The following is a 14869-nucleotide window of genomic DNA, read 5'->3' as shown; positions in this document are numbered from 1 at the left end:
TTCCCCCTCCACTTTCCTCTTCTTCCAAGATATCTTTAAATGAAATGTGTATGAACAGAAGCAATATTAAAAACACAAATAATTTTCTTTTGCTTTGAATTAGCACTTAGAACACAGCAACATCTCATCAACATTAAGCTTCTGAGAGACCACCAATAAACATTTCATGAACCACAGTGTGAGAGTCACTAACACCTTCAATAATTGTCATGAGTTCTGATCCAGTACAGAAGTGATCAGATAATTATTTCCTGGGGAACCTGTGACTTTATTCTCAAAACTCATGCAAAAGATACCTAAGAATAGAGGATTAATTGACATGCCACACTTGTGTGGCCTCAACTCAAGCTTTCATTTAGTGCTTGCAAGTAACTTTGGTAAATGGCTAATTGTGAAGTTCTAAGCACACAAGTCACTTTGGTAAATGGCTAATTGTGAAGTTCTAAGCACACAAGTCACTTCTGACTGTCATTGCTCATGACTAGAACTAAGGGCACTTGCGCAGACAGGCATACATCAATGTGAATGTAAAACGGACGACTGGCTTTCAAGCTCATCCAAGTATCACTCATGCTGTACAGTTAGTTCACAGGAAAGAAATCAAGAGGTTCAAAATATGAAGCAGATAGACAACTGCAGAAAGAAGAATGGAAATATATTTAAATAGAAAGAAAGGATAGCAAGTACAATTTTTTCACAGGTATGTCTATTGTTGCTAAGCACATATCCTGACGCTAAGCACTGTAGTATAGAGAGGGGCCACAGGAGAAAAGTAAACTTGGCAACCTGACAAGCCTTCTTTTAAAAAGAAAGTAATTCTGATTGTATGATAAAATTACTATTCAGTGGCAAAGTTATCTTCTCATAACATCCTACTGTTCTCATAGCCACCTGTTCCCTTAGGCAGACATGTACCTTTTTAGCCTGAAGACTAATTAAAAACAAATCTCTACAAATCAATACAGAAAAGTGCATTACAGTCAGACTACATACTCTCCTGAAGTCATGGTAGGCTCTAATCCCGCCAAGAATAAACTTGACCACTCTCCAACCACATTCTTTCAGAGGATCTTCCTTCATTCACTGCCCAGCATGGCGACCCTCAGATGTCATATAGAAGGGCAGGAAATAAATAACTGCATTCCCCAGTGTCAGGCTGACCTGGGGGCTCAGAGGCAAAGCCCCTTTGCAGTCATGCTTTTCTTCTTAGTTCAAAACCAGAGCAGAGCAAGACTGAATGTTCTGTGGGAGTTTTGCTAAACATAAGCAGAAACAACGGTACACACTTGCAGGTCCCCATATACTCTAGCCAAAACAGGCTACAGAAATATTAGAGAATGGCAGGCATCTTAAGCCATAGCAACTCATTACAACAACAGCAGTGACATTAACTTGAACTGCAGCCATTCTGTGTGTTCTGCGTACAGAATATACCTAGAACTTAGTAACACCATTTGGATTTAGCTGAGTGTGCAGAAAGACTCATTTTCATCTTTTCAGGGAAAATCCTTGCAATTGGTTTCCTAAGAAGCTGAAAGAAAATCCGTGATGTGGTATCTGAGAATATAAGAAAATATCTTAACTGATTGTGTATTACCATTATACCAGTCGATACATTAAAAATTTATCTTTTAAAGATTTTTTTTCTTGCCATTACATATTATAAACATGAAACATCTTTTTCTTCTCATGTTTACTGTAACTCCTATTAATTAGAGATTCCAAACAAAACTATTCAAGGTGGAGGGTGCATTTGCCTTTCCTTTGTCATTAGGGTGAAAGATCTTTTTTTTAGACGGTGTTCCATTTCCTATATTAAATTACTTGAGTCTGTTTCCTCTGCTTAATTGTTGATGCAGTTTACCCATGCCTATGTAATTTTCTCATTGAAGTGTTTAACATTAATGTGAGTGGTACTATATTTCCAAGCCAACTAGAATTATTATTAAATCAATCCTAGTTGTCTTTACTTTTCCTTCAGTAGTCATGTGATAGGAAATAGCATGCCGTATGAAGAGCTGAACTGTTCTCCTAATTATTACATTTGGTTTACTGTATCACACACATCTCACATGTTTTAACTGAAGGGCAGCAAATATCTCCAGTTGATCATCGATACTTTTAAATTGGCACATAATGATAATATTGAGTTCTGAAGGGAACCCTTCCTAAACCTCAGCATATGTCTTTATGTTTAAATAATTAAGCTACATCCGGATAAAAAAAAAAAAAAAAAAGCAGTTCAGAACATCTCTCAGTGGACTGTGCAAGGAAACTCACTCAGTGGACAGAATACTTCATAAAAGAAGATGACCTTGAAGACATTTTTTGGTTTATGAAGACATTTTTTGGTTTAAAAACCCACAAGTATTTGAAAAGGAAATCTATGAAATGCATAGCTTTATACTAGCAATGAATTTAAGCAATAACAAGGAGACTTCATTCAAAGACTCTAGAGGAAAATATAGCATTTTAAGGCATTTCATATTTATTAGTTTTGCTAAGATTAAGCATGCAACCAAACATCTATATTCTAATAAGAGCATCAGAAGGTGTGGCACAATGTAAGAATATCTCCTGTGTCTCTAAGAGATATTTAATTAATCTTGGAAGCAGCATATATTTTAACATTAGCTTTGGAAGTGGGCAAAAGAGTAGTAACATACGTCAATTTCACTACTTCTAGTCTTTGTAAATAATAGCAATAAAATTAATAGCTACTTCGAGGAGAAGCTTTCCTTTAAAGTGGGTAAGGAAGGCAAATGTTAACACTATTTTTCAAATTGTGAATTAATCTGAAGGAAAAAACTATATATATTTAGACATTTTCCTATGTCTTCTGTTTCTATTTTTTCAATAATTTTCAATATTTATTCTTTCAATTCACAAAATTCTATGTTTCTTTTCATCACAACTCAGGACATTTCAATGATACAAATAATGAAAAATAATATTTGTTAAAAAGATAATTTCTGTCTATATTTCAACTATTACACCATTTCTGAAACTTACTGTTCTGGAATCACTATCACACCCTCACACATTTTAAGATGGAGAGAGTGACTATTTAGGTGACATCTAGGAACAAAGAGCAACAAGAATAACTGAATCATTTTTAATTTGTAACTCCCAATTTTATTTTAAAATAAAATTACTCTCTTTTGATTTGTTTAAGTTATTTTTTGTATCTGGCAAAATATAAAGACATAAGAGTCATCTAAGTGAGCCAAAGCCACAAAAGGTGTCCTTTGCAATCACCTGTGGGGTTTTTGTGCAAATTTGTATGAGAATCAATCTTCAGTGAGGTATCAAAATCTAAAAATTGCACTGTTCTAGGGTAGCACACTCAATGCAAAGTCAAAGAAATATATCATCATCAAGTATCAAGGGGAAAAAAAAAGGAAATTTTAACTCAATATATAACAGAAAACCTTATATAGAATATAACAAGCTGCTTCCATGAAGTTCTTAGTCGCTACATTTAAATCTAATATAAAGCAGAAATTTATCATCAATCATTGTCAGTAATTAGTAGCACAGTTTGGGAAAGAAAACTGATAGCAAGTGCAACAATACAGACATCAAATATTCTAAGCATCTTGCTATTGTCAGCTTTATCTAATATTTTATATTAACTTGATGGTACTGAATAACAAAAAAAAAAAAACACCTCTGAAAGGAGTTCTTTAAATAGCAAACTAGCAAACCTTTGACATTGAATTAGTATAACTAAAACAAGCAAGTCAACTGGTATGCGTAGTGTAAACAGTTACGGACATGCTATATCTATACTTGGAGAATAACTTTAATCTTGGAAAATGTTTTCTTTTATGGTAAATTTGACAAGTTTAACATTACACTTTTAACCACACAGTAACTTCAGAGAAAACAGAATCTGGGCTGCACATCATGAATGACTAGCAAGGATGATGCAACACCACCAATAAAAATATATATATATATGATTATTTCATGTAGTAAGTAGTAACAATCAGAGGGATAGATATAATTATAAATTTCAGTTGAAGTTTTCAGGTAACAAGTTACCTTTTAAGCTGCATGTGGCAGGGTGATACTCTGATCCAAAGAATAGTTTTACCAAGGTGAAGCTCATCGATTGCTCCTGGATGTGTGCCCATCCCTGTTGCACAAAACTCAGCTGTGCCGAGGGTAGTTGAGGACTATATTTCTGTTATTCTCTGAAAATATAAAAAAAAAAAATAAAAAAAAATTTTAAAAAATTTAAAAAAATTAGAAGTTGATAAAATTTTAGTATGGAGGGGGTTTTGTGGACACCTGAAATCTGAAACCCATCAAAAGACTAGAAACGCTTTCAAGAGGTTTCACATCACGTATGTACTTCCAAAAGCCATTCCAAACACTAGAATGGTGCATAATCAGGGCCACTGTTAGGAAATGTAACTAAACCAGATGTTATAGACTTACACGAGATAGCACGGCAAGACATACTCTACTTCACAAGTTCTTAGGCTTTACAATCAATAACACAATAAAATGTAATAGCTCCTTCACTCTTAACCATGACACTTGACCAGACAACTCTATGTCCTATTAATCTAAAAGCATATAATTGGCTTTTCAAACTCCATCTGTTTTGTCAAAATCTAGCTAAAGATTTTTGTAAATAGAAGAATAACTTGTAACTGTAAAGACATTCCCTGAATTTCAAAAGATCTATGTATCAAAAACTTAGCATTATTTTTTATCCATTTTCTATTTCTATTTAATTCAGTATGGTCTTTTATTTAAAAAATTAAGTCAAGCTTGACTCTTATAATAGCAGAAAAATTGTCTTATTAAGCAAATAAATATCCATTTCATGTTGCTGGATCCTGTTCTTCCCACAGAATTTGGTTAAATAACAATATTGGCTAGTCACAAATTTAAGAGCTTAAAAATGACAAATCTTTAAGAAGAAAACTCCCAGCTCTTGGAAGGATGCACGATGAAAGGGAACTTTATTTATTTTATTTTTATTTCATTCTGAAAACTCACAACTACCAAAGAAGTCAAAGTCTGTATTCAGAATAAATTAATTTCTGAATTTTATACATAGTTTGTAAAGGTTCCTTTTTATTAAGTCTCTCTGTGATTCTTCCAGCCACTAGCAGAATCCTTGAAAATACTCAAGGAACTTCCACTGGAAATGCTACCAGACCTTCGAATGTTGGTTTGCTAAAATTACATAGTGAAGTATTTTCTCCAATAATTTTTTTCTCTCCACATATCACTTTTCAGTGTGTAGATAATAAACAATGAGCAGTAAACTCTGTATTATTAATATTGTTATAAAGATCTCTTCGCAAGATATAATAACACAGTCTTTGGGAATCCATGGCCTCTAGGAATACAAAATGAACGACAAGAAGTGACGTGCAAATAAAAAAACAACCCATCCAGAAAAACCAATCCACATGCAATTGACCAAATAACACTAATGGAAAGGAAATCTTCAGTCTTGTGCCCTCCCCTAGAAACACTATCTCTCTATCCTGTCAGACAGAAAAATGAGGTCAGAACATCCTCTGAAATCACTGTTCCTAGCCTCTATGGAGATAACCCTCTTCCTTCCCAAGATGGATTACTACTTGTAAACATTCTCACTCTTGCCAGATACATTACAGGACAACTAGTCAAGTTTAAATTTAATCTTCACGTATCTTTGAGATTGGGATGCATCAGCAGGGTGTCATCTCTGCCACTCAATTAACGCATCAGCTGGCCACTAGCAGGAAAGCTCTAAGGGTTACTCAGAGAGGAAATGAGAGTAGTGAATTAGTTCCACTTCACAGTGGTGAAAATAACTGTATGTGATGCAAGGCAAAAGAGTATGTGATCCAGGATCTGAAAGTCACAGAGTAAACATCCAGAAGGGACTTGTAGTTATCTATTTTCTATTACACGACTTTGAGTTGTATTATTATAACAGGCATTTCAATTTTATCTAGTAACTTTTATATTGAGCATAATAATTTATGATTTGCTAGACAACATTTTGCCAAGAAAGCATCTGATCATGATTTGAACACATGAAGCATACAGAGATATCACCACACTTAGTAAGTTGTTTCATGGTACAGTAAGTGCCATTTAACATTTGTCTCACTTCAGCTTCCAGTTCATCATCCTAGCTACACCTTTATAATGTTCTACTTTCTTCTGCACAGTGAGTCACTTCTAAATGCCTTTTAAGAAAATAAATTATATGCATTAGGCTTTCTATAGCTCTCACCGTAGGCATTTTCTTCACTACTGGTATAATCTTGGTAGTTCTCTTCTGTATTATCTCCTGCCTTTATACATCTTTTAAATAAGTGATATCAAAACCGTATACAGTGGTCTGCTAGTGCCATTTTACAGAGATTAAAACAACCTCTCTGTTTCCAGCTTGTATTTCCATGGGTGACACTAGCCTCTTTACCTCAATACTGATCTAGGGACTCATAATCAGATGCTCATTCACCAGAACCCCTGGTTTTCAGACTACCACTCTCCATTCTCTCACCTTGTTTCTAGTTCTAAACAGCATCAGTTGAGATTAACGTACATTTTGTTTTAGAGGATTACACCATCAAATTATACAGACAATGCCAGATGATTGTCCTCTTGTTGTGCTTATTTCCCGATTTGTCAGTCTTTTTGCCATCATGTATTTCATCAGCAGTTAGAGCGCTGAGATACAGACACAGCTTGTAATTTTCTCAGTTATTCCACCACTGTCAGTAGGCCCACATAATGTATATGAAAATTTATCTATATGCATATTAACATGCTTTTGCTAGTTACATCTTAATAAAGTCATATGAAATTAGTCATTAAGATTGGAAATAAAGTACTGGCAGCTGTGAATTCTACTTTTTTATCTTAATCACCAGGTGAGGAACAGAACCACCTGTAGGTTTTATGGTTTTTATGCACAATCACATTAATAAAATTGTTTCATTTGGGAGTCTACTAGGCCTTTCCTTCAGTATCTGGTAAACATTGCTCATTTTGACAGTGTATTTGTTTCACATTTGCTTCTGAGCACATAATAATCACTATCTTCTCTAAGTTCTGCTTTTATAAATAAAGCAGAAAAAACAGTTTTGCTTGACTGAAACAGAAATTTTAATCAGTAAAGTTCTTTGGGCACGTATGAGAAGAATAGTAACATTTCTGTGCATGCTCTGAGTTTCTGTTATATGCAGATTATTTGTTTGTTAAAACAGAATGTTTGAAAGAATATGTGACCAATTAATTGTTGTATAACAACAATTTATTTGTGAAATTTCTTTCTGAAGTTGATAGGATAAAATTAAAAGGAAAATTAGGGGACGTCAAGGTCATTGTCATTTTTAAATTCTTGTCTCTCATTTAAATAAAGAGCAAATAATGAAATACAGGAAATGACACCATTTTGATTTATGCAAAATGAGTGTTTGTTAGCACAAGTATTATATATATAATAAAACAAACACAAATACATATAAAATATGTATTAAATATTTTTATATATGTGGGGTTTAACAAAAAAAAATTAATAAGAAATATATTGTTCAATGGCTAGAAATACTGCACAACACTCCTGCAATTTCACCAGATGTGTAAGTCAATCTATGTATGGGCTGATGGTAGGCCAATCTACCACCCCTACAGTTTCCTACCTCTTTCCTTGTACAAGCTCCACTACATGCGGCCATACCATCAGTGAAATCTGCTGAAAATGATTTTTCCTTCTTTTTGGCATAGTAATTTCTCTGACAGATCAGTGGGTTGTGATCTAGCCTACTCAGCAGTAGCATGACCAGTACAGCAAATGCAGGGGAGCAGCAGGAGCACCTAGCTTGGAAAATGAGTGATCACCCCTTGGCAGTGCAGTCTCAGGTCAATAGGTAAGCTACAGCTTGCTGTGACACTGCATTTGTAAGGAAGTTAAAAATGATCTATTTTTTAAATGGAATAGCAAAGCTATCTCCTGCATAACAAAAATGCAGGTGAGTTTCAAGAAGATTAATTTTCTTTAAACTCCCTTGTGGAGTCCAAATGAAAGAGGCTATAAAAACTAATACGTTCCATTATGAAGAATTTCCTCCAAGCAATGCACTGTATAAGTAAGATATGAAGAAAGATGTACTCACTTTAAAAACTAAACAACATAATCCACTTTTGAACACTGTCCCTGTCTCCATGGACACCATTCTGCATAGTATCGTCCCACATGACAGCCAGCCTTAAGTGCCTACAAGAATAAAGCCAATACTGACTTCTAGCCTCAGTGCATTATTGAAACCATGCACTTTACCTTCATCTAAAACATCACCTTCAGCTGCCTGTGCTTTCTCTAAACCTTACAAAAAAGCATAAACATCAAAACTCCATTCTACCCATGAGTCTTGCAAGAACAAAAATCTAGATGATTGCACCAAACAATCTTTTGTGTACCTCAGACATGTGGATAGCATTCTCTATCATTGGGACTAAAATGAAGATTTCTTCACTGGTCCGTATCACAAATTAATAACTAGGGTCCAATCCCTTCCATCAAAATAGCTCATGGCTACTTTTACATCAACAGCCTCTAAAAAAACAAAACAAAACAAAGGCCATAATGCCAACCTAATAACACATCACAGTCTAATTAACTCATTTCTTCAAAAAAGAAGAAAAAAACCCATGATACATAAGCAAGTACTCAGAGAATACATCTTCCCTGAAGAAAATGCCAGTCACAACACCTTCCCAAAGGTGACATGTGATCTTTCTGCAGTAAAACTGTCCCTGACTGACCTAAAACACCTGGTTGTCATGAAACATACTGAAGTTTAGACAGAAAAACATGAAATATGCAAGAAATACATAAAGATCACACTTCAAAAACAATCTTCCCCAGACTCTACTAACCTCTAAACAGTAACTTGCCAAACAGCATCAGAAATGGATGAGCAAACAGACTAAGGAACCAAAGTAGAGAATTAGTAAGCATGCGTTGTGCCAACATAGGATCTCAGCAGGTCTGTGAAGTAGCCTATAAATGCATAAGTAAAATGCAGAAATTCCAACACAGTACACAATATATCTGAACCTTAGCTGCTCTAGCTTCTTTGAGCAAAACTCCATTTATTTTCATTTTTAATGCTAATGGTGGAAGGAACAGTTACCTTAGCAAACGGTGAACATACTGATGCCAGTTTATGCAAGCTTATGCATTTCAGATCTTGCTGTAAAATCCCTAGCTTGGAAATCCAGTATGAAACTATCTCTAATGCAACCAAAACATTTCAAGCATAATCTTGTCATTGTCAATGACAGGACAACTTGTCTTGACAATTGATAAGTCACATTGTCAACGTGTACAAACTATATTTTGCTCAAGTTTACAGGGCTAATTTTATTAATTCTTTTTGTAAGCAGCCTACACAACACGTGTTGCGGAATATGACTCTAAAATGCCATGTGTAGAGTAAGCCACACAAGGATCACAAAACAAGTTGTGTCATTGCTAAGACAAGCCAAGCTAAAATGGTAGAGAAGTATAAAATATCTGCTAATTTTTAACAGGCAACTTAATTAACTACAGTGGGTCAACATTACAAGAAATCAGTAGTTAACCTGTGACATAACACAGGTTATCTAAGAGATTAACCATCGCTTAGATACAATACCTCAAATCATGACAAATCATTTTTGATGCAGATAATTCAGTAAAACATGGTTTTCTTCATTACAATTTTCACCTTTATCCAAAGAATTACCTACTGTCAACAGACTTTTCACTTTTGGTGTTTTAGTTATGCTTTCATCAAATTTAGTTATGTTCCATCAAATATCTCACTCAGATGTTTTAAAGGACTACAGGAAAGCACTGCTAAAGAAAGGTGCAGAGGATAATGTAGTTAATCTCTGGAAGTCACTGAATGTGAAAGATATCATGAGTATCAGATAGCATGAAAAAAATACCCAGGAGACAATACTGCAATATAAGTGACAAAAACATTCTTGATAAATTCAAGCTAGATATTGACCATACAATTATTCTTTGGCTATGCAGATAAGACTACAAAGAACACAATATTAGATGTTAGAATGCCTTACTGGTCTTGGTGACATGAAAAAGAAAAATAGTTAAGAAGAAGTGCAGTGTGGCAACTTACAAATGAGTTATAAATTTCAAAATGACTCATATTATCACTGTAGTGAATGAAAAACAGAAAGGAGAAAACAAAGCTATCACAAAAATTTTAAGAAAGGTTTGTACAGAACACAACAGTTAGTGTAAATATGGCACTGTAATACTTCCAGTATGCCCCTAAGTTCTTTAATGGCAGTAGGTGATATTTGCAAGTTTGTATGGGATGTAATGAGATCTGGTGTAAAGTCTGCCCAAACTGTCATCAGAAAAACAGAAAGAATTTATCTTTGAATAACATCTTCAGATGTATACTGTCCAGCAGAGCATTATTATTCATTAGTTACACTGAAAATCCATCAGATGATGTATGTTCTATCAGATTTGATTACAGAGACTATATAGTTCAATTCAAATGCATCCTTTCATGATACTGCAAGTGAATTATTTATTTGCAATTACTGTGCAGATATATAAATATTCAGGGATAACCTTCATGTAATACATGTGAATTGGAAAAATCTTATGGATATTCACAACTGTTAGTAACTTAATACTGTTAGGGAAAACGAAAATATAGAAGATATTTCTTCAGCTCCTGTTTTGTCCCTAAGACACAACTTTTTCTCAGTGTTAAAAATCTATGGTTGTTTCAGACACTTAATACAAAGATAGAATACCGATCATGTTATGATGGTACTATACTGTTGTACAAAAACATGTATTTAAAGTTCTGTTACGACTCTGAGATGTCCTCCCTCTATACAGAAAATATCTGAATCGCTTTCACCTTTTCTGAAAATGACAACTCTTGAAAAAAGAAACAACAACATTGTAATAAAACATAGCAAATACAGTAAGAGGAAATGTTTTAGATGTTCATTAGCAGAAAGTCATGTCGATTTTTCATACTCATTTTACCAGAAAAATCTAGTTACTAATGTCCAAATCGTCAATGTACTGTGGTATAGTCAATACAAAATGGGCATTAGGAGCCATCCTACACATGCAACTTCCTCAGAAGTCATAGCCTATAAAGACCCTAAATCCTTATTAAAAGCCAGAATGTGTATGTTGCAACATAGAATTAGATCAATGTGCCTACAACACTCTTGCATTAAAGTTATTCCCAGATGGCTCAAGACCCCTTGGGTAGTTTCAAGCGAAAAGAGCTATCATCATTGTAAGTAAAATCCAATCACTGACACAACTTGAATGACCATTCTTGTCCTAAGCTACATATAAACATGCGGACTGAAAGAAAACTCAAGTTACTTGCATCTAATTGCAGCATTTTTTGGAAACTTTTATCATCTGGAATCCATATGGGTCATACTGTCTTAATAACAACACATTTTATTTTGGTTTACTGAAAATTAACAGGGCATTTGGGAAAATTCTATTATTGTAAAAGCCTGTTTCACATTTGTTTGGCAATACTAGAGCTATCTAAGTTGAAAACAAGAGAACCATGGGTTGTTTTTTTTCTCCGTTGTTGATATTAGGAGAAAACAATGCAGCTGCTAACATTAATGACACCCTATATCCTCAAAAAGATGAAAGAGGCCAAAGTTATAATGGGTTTAACCATATGAAGCAGCCATACTGGATTGATTAGCTTAGTATTCAGACACAGTAAACCCATTTTTTTTTCAAGCAATATTCCATGCCATAGTCCAACAGGTCTGCAAAGTCTCAAGGCTTTGCATAAGGCAGTTTTCTTAATATAGTCAGCCCTACAGCAAAATGCAATGAAGGGCTATTTCTGTTTGGCCTGCCAGACTTGGGAGGAAACAAGGAGAGGAGAGAGCAGATTAAATCATACAGCATCTATCACAGTATCACACTGGCTACTCTGTTGTGAGAGTACTGGCAGCAACCTTATTATACTGTCCTGTTTTCAGAGGTTACAATTAAAACTCCATTATAAAAATGTCATCTTGGCAAAAATGTAGCAAGCAAGCTTGTTCCAAAAGGGATTTATATTTTAATTAGAGAAAAATCAGTTCAGCTGGTTTTTTGGAGAGTCAGAGAGTTTGGCTAAGGAAGACAAACAAAAACAGATTTTTGGTGGTTTCTGTAGTTCTTTTGTTCTTCTTGAGGAATCAGTACCATGTCAAAGTAATAACCATGTGTAATAAGACCCATACCAAGAAATCAGGATTTCATTTGAAAACTGATCAACACTGTCTTTAAACATAGTTAACGTTATTCCTCTGTAACCCTGTAATCCAGATCCCTGTCTTTATTTTTTTTATATTTAACAACAACAGCAATCAAAATCTATAATTCTGGAACGTAGATTTCTCATTTTCTTCTAGGCCCTTCTAGGATGCTCATGACCTCATTGTTCTCACTAGTGCTCTGGTTATCAGAGCACTGCAGATGCGAAGAGGCATGAAAGCTCAGTTATCCTTTCCTTTACAATCACGTGACGCCTTAACACTGGGTCATTACAGTACAGCTGATTTCACACTTGAGCAATTAACCTGAGGATAATTCAAGAAAAAGCGATATTCAACATGCAGTGATCCAGAAGGACAATGCCAGGATTTTCCTTACACTGTACAATACTGAAAACAACTTGATTCAGGTCTGTTCTTGTGAGATTTCCCCTTATCCTGCAAGAGAAATTCACACAGCTAATTGCACTGAAGCCAGTAGGGTTGATACTGAGAGTAAACACTATTTTGTGTGTTTCAGGTAACTATTTCCTTGAATTTAGGACAAAAACAGCGCATGAAAAATATAGGGAATGCAGTGTTCATTTTGATGCTAGTTTACCATGACTTATCTCATGTCTAGAGCATGATTTGTGGGGTATGTCAGCCTACACTTCCATCTATTTAGAGACCTTCTATTGAGAAGAATAGCACGAAGGCATCTGATAAATATATTGGCATTCCACTGCCCACTTTCAACTGTTGTAAATAGGCTCCACTACTTCTTCAAATGGCCCAATGGTCAGAAAGGCACCTATTAAGGCATCTACACAGTACCATAATGAAACCAAAAGTTTTCAATGGAAACATTTCAATAGCTACAAACTTCCACCGCTCTTACTTTAAATACTTTTTAATGCCCTTCTGTACTACAGCAATTTAACAAAGAATTCTCTTTTTCAAGTAATGTAACATGCATGTCAGAAATAAACGCATCGAGAGTGATGAGAAAGGAAATTTTCCTCCCTCACAAAAGGAAGATGATCAAAGAACTTTTAATCAAGAAACAGAAGAAACCACCTTGTTGGCATTAAAAAATAACAAAATACAGCTTTTGAGAAGTCAAAGCAGCAGTGACCTTGGGTTCTCTGTTCTTTGCTCACGATTTGAGAAAAAAGATGGGAGGAGGGTGACATTTACTGCAATCCTCTATAGTAACATAGAGACAAGAGAAAAACAAAATTATAAAAACCCTTGAGCCCAGTACTTAGGAAAAACTTCACCTTACTTTATTTACAATATAGCTAGATATATTCATAGCAAAAGCTGACAAATTACAAGTAAAATTTTAAAACATGAATGTTCATTAAGAAGTTTTAAGCTGGAGGGTTTTTTTTTAATCCTTTTGTCATTTGTGCAATATGTGACCAAAGGCATTTCCTTTTCCCATTCCTCAAATGTTAAGTAAATATGTGGGCTTAGAAAAGAAATTCATGTAATTTGTAGCAGGACAGAAAGTAGTACTTGTTGTATCACATAATTAAGGCTAAGGTATTAGAGGTGGGAACAAGGGGCACAGAGTCTGATTTTCTAAACAAAGACATGATGAATTTTTTTCAAAGACTGGAAAAAATTCCCCAAACCATTCCTCTCTATGCATCCATATGTGCCAGCTCCTCATCACATTCATTAGTTTTATTGGCCAGCATGTTCACCATGGACCTGTCCCATGATTGTGGGGCTCTGCCTGACCCTGGTTACCTGGCTGAGGCCCAGCACTGACCCTGGCCTGCAGAATGGCTTCCGAGCTTGCCCTCAGACATGCCTCATCACCATGAACTCACCTGATAGACTTTGGGCTGCCCCTGGCCTGCCCTGCCCCGTCTTGCTGGGGCAGTGGGACTTGTCCTGGCTGCCAGGCCCTGCCCTAGCACCCTGGGGAGCCCCACTGCTCCTGGCCCGTGTCCCTCAGGTGGTTCAGTAACACCCCAGGGCTGGGCAGATGCCTGCCGGCTATGAGAGGACCAGCCTGGCTTCTGCCCACAACCAACACACCAGCCCAGCAGCAGTCGGCACAAGCAGAAGTCAGTACCAATTAGCATGATTATGAATCCTTCTCTCTACGTAAAAATGAGAGAAAGATCTACATTTGCTTAGAGTTTGAGGCTACCTGATCAGAAAAGGAAAAGTTAGGAAAAGCCAAGGAAAAACTGTCCTTGGAGCAGTACCAGCAGCCTCAGGGAGCTCTGCCTAGCTGTGTACCTCCTTAGGAAAGCTCTTCCATGGGAAGAGGAATGGGATTTACCTCAGCTGCTGCGTAGCCAGCTGCTTACTGCGCAGGCTCTTCCCTCTCAACACAAAAGCAGAGGCAAGACAAAAGCTACTTGAAATAATGAGGCACCAGAGCTAGTCACAAGTCAGACACAGCTGGCTATACTCCACTCCTATTTTGTGGTAACTATTTCACTTTTGCATTGCAGGAGTCCTCATGTGCTCTAACTAGGCTCCCATTCTGCTTCTCCCACACCAAGGATGTACCTCTTATTTTGACTATCACATAATGTTTCAAGAAACCAGC

Source organism: Chlamydotis macqueenii, chromosome 8 (assembly GCF_036417535.1).
Source record: "Chlamydotis macqueenii isolate bChlMac1 chromosome 8, bChlMac1.mat, whole genome shotgun sequence".
In the NCBI taxonomy this organism is placed as follows: Eukaryota; Metazoa; Chordata; class Aves; order Otidiformes; family Otididae; genus Chlamydotis; species Chlamydotis macqueenii.
This window is presented reverse-complemented; position numbering follows the sequence as displayed.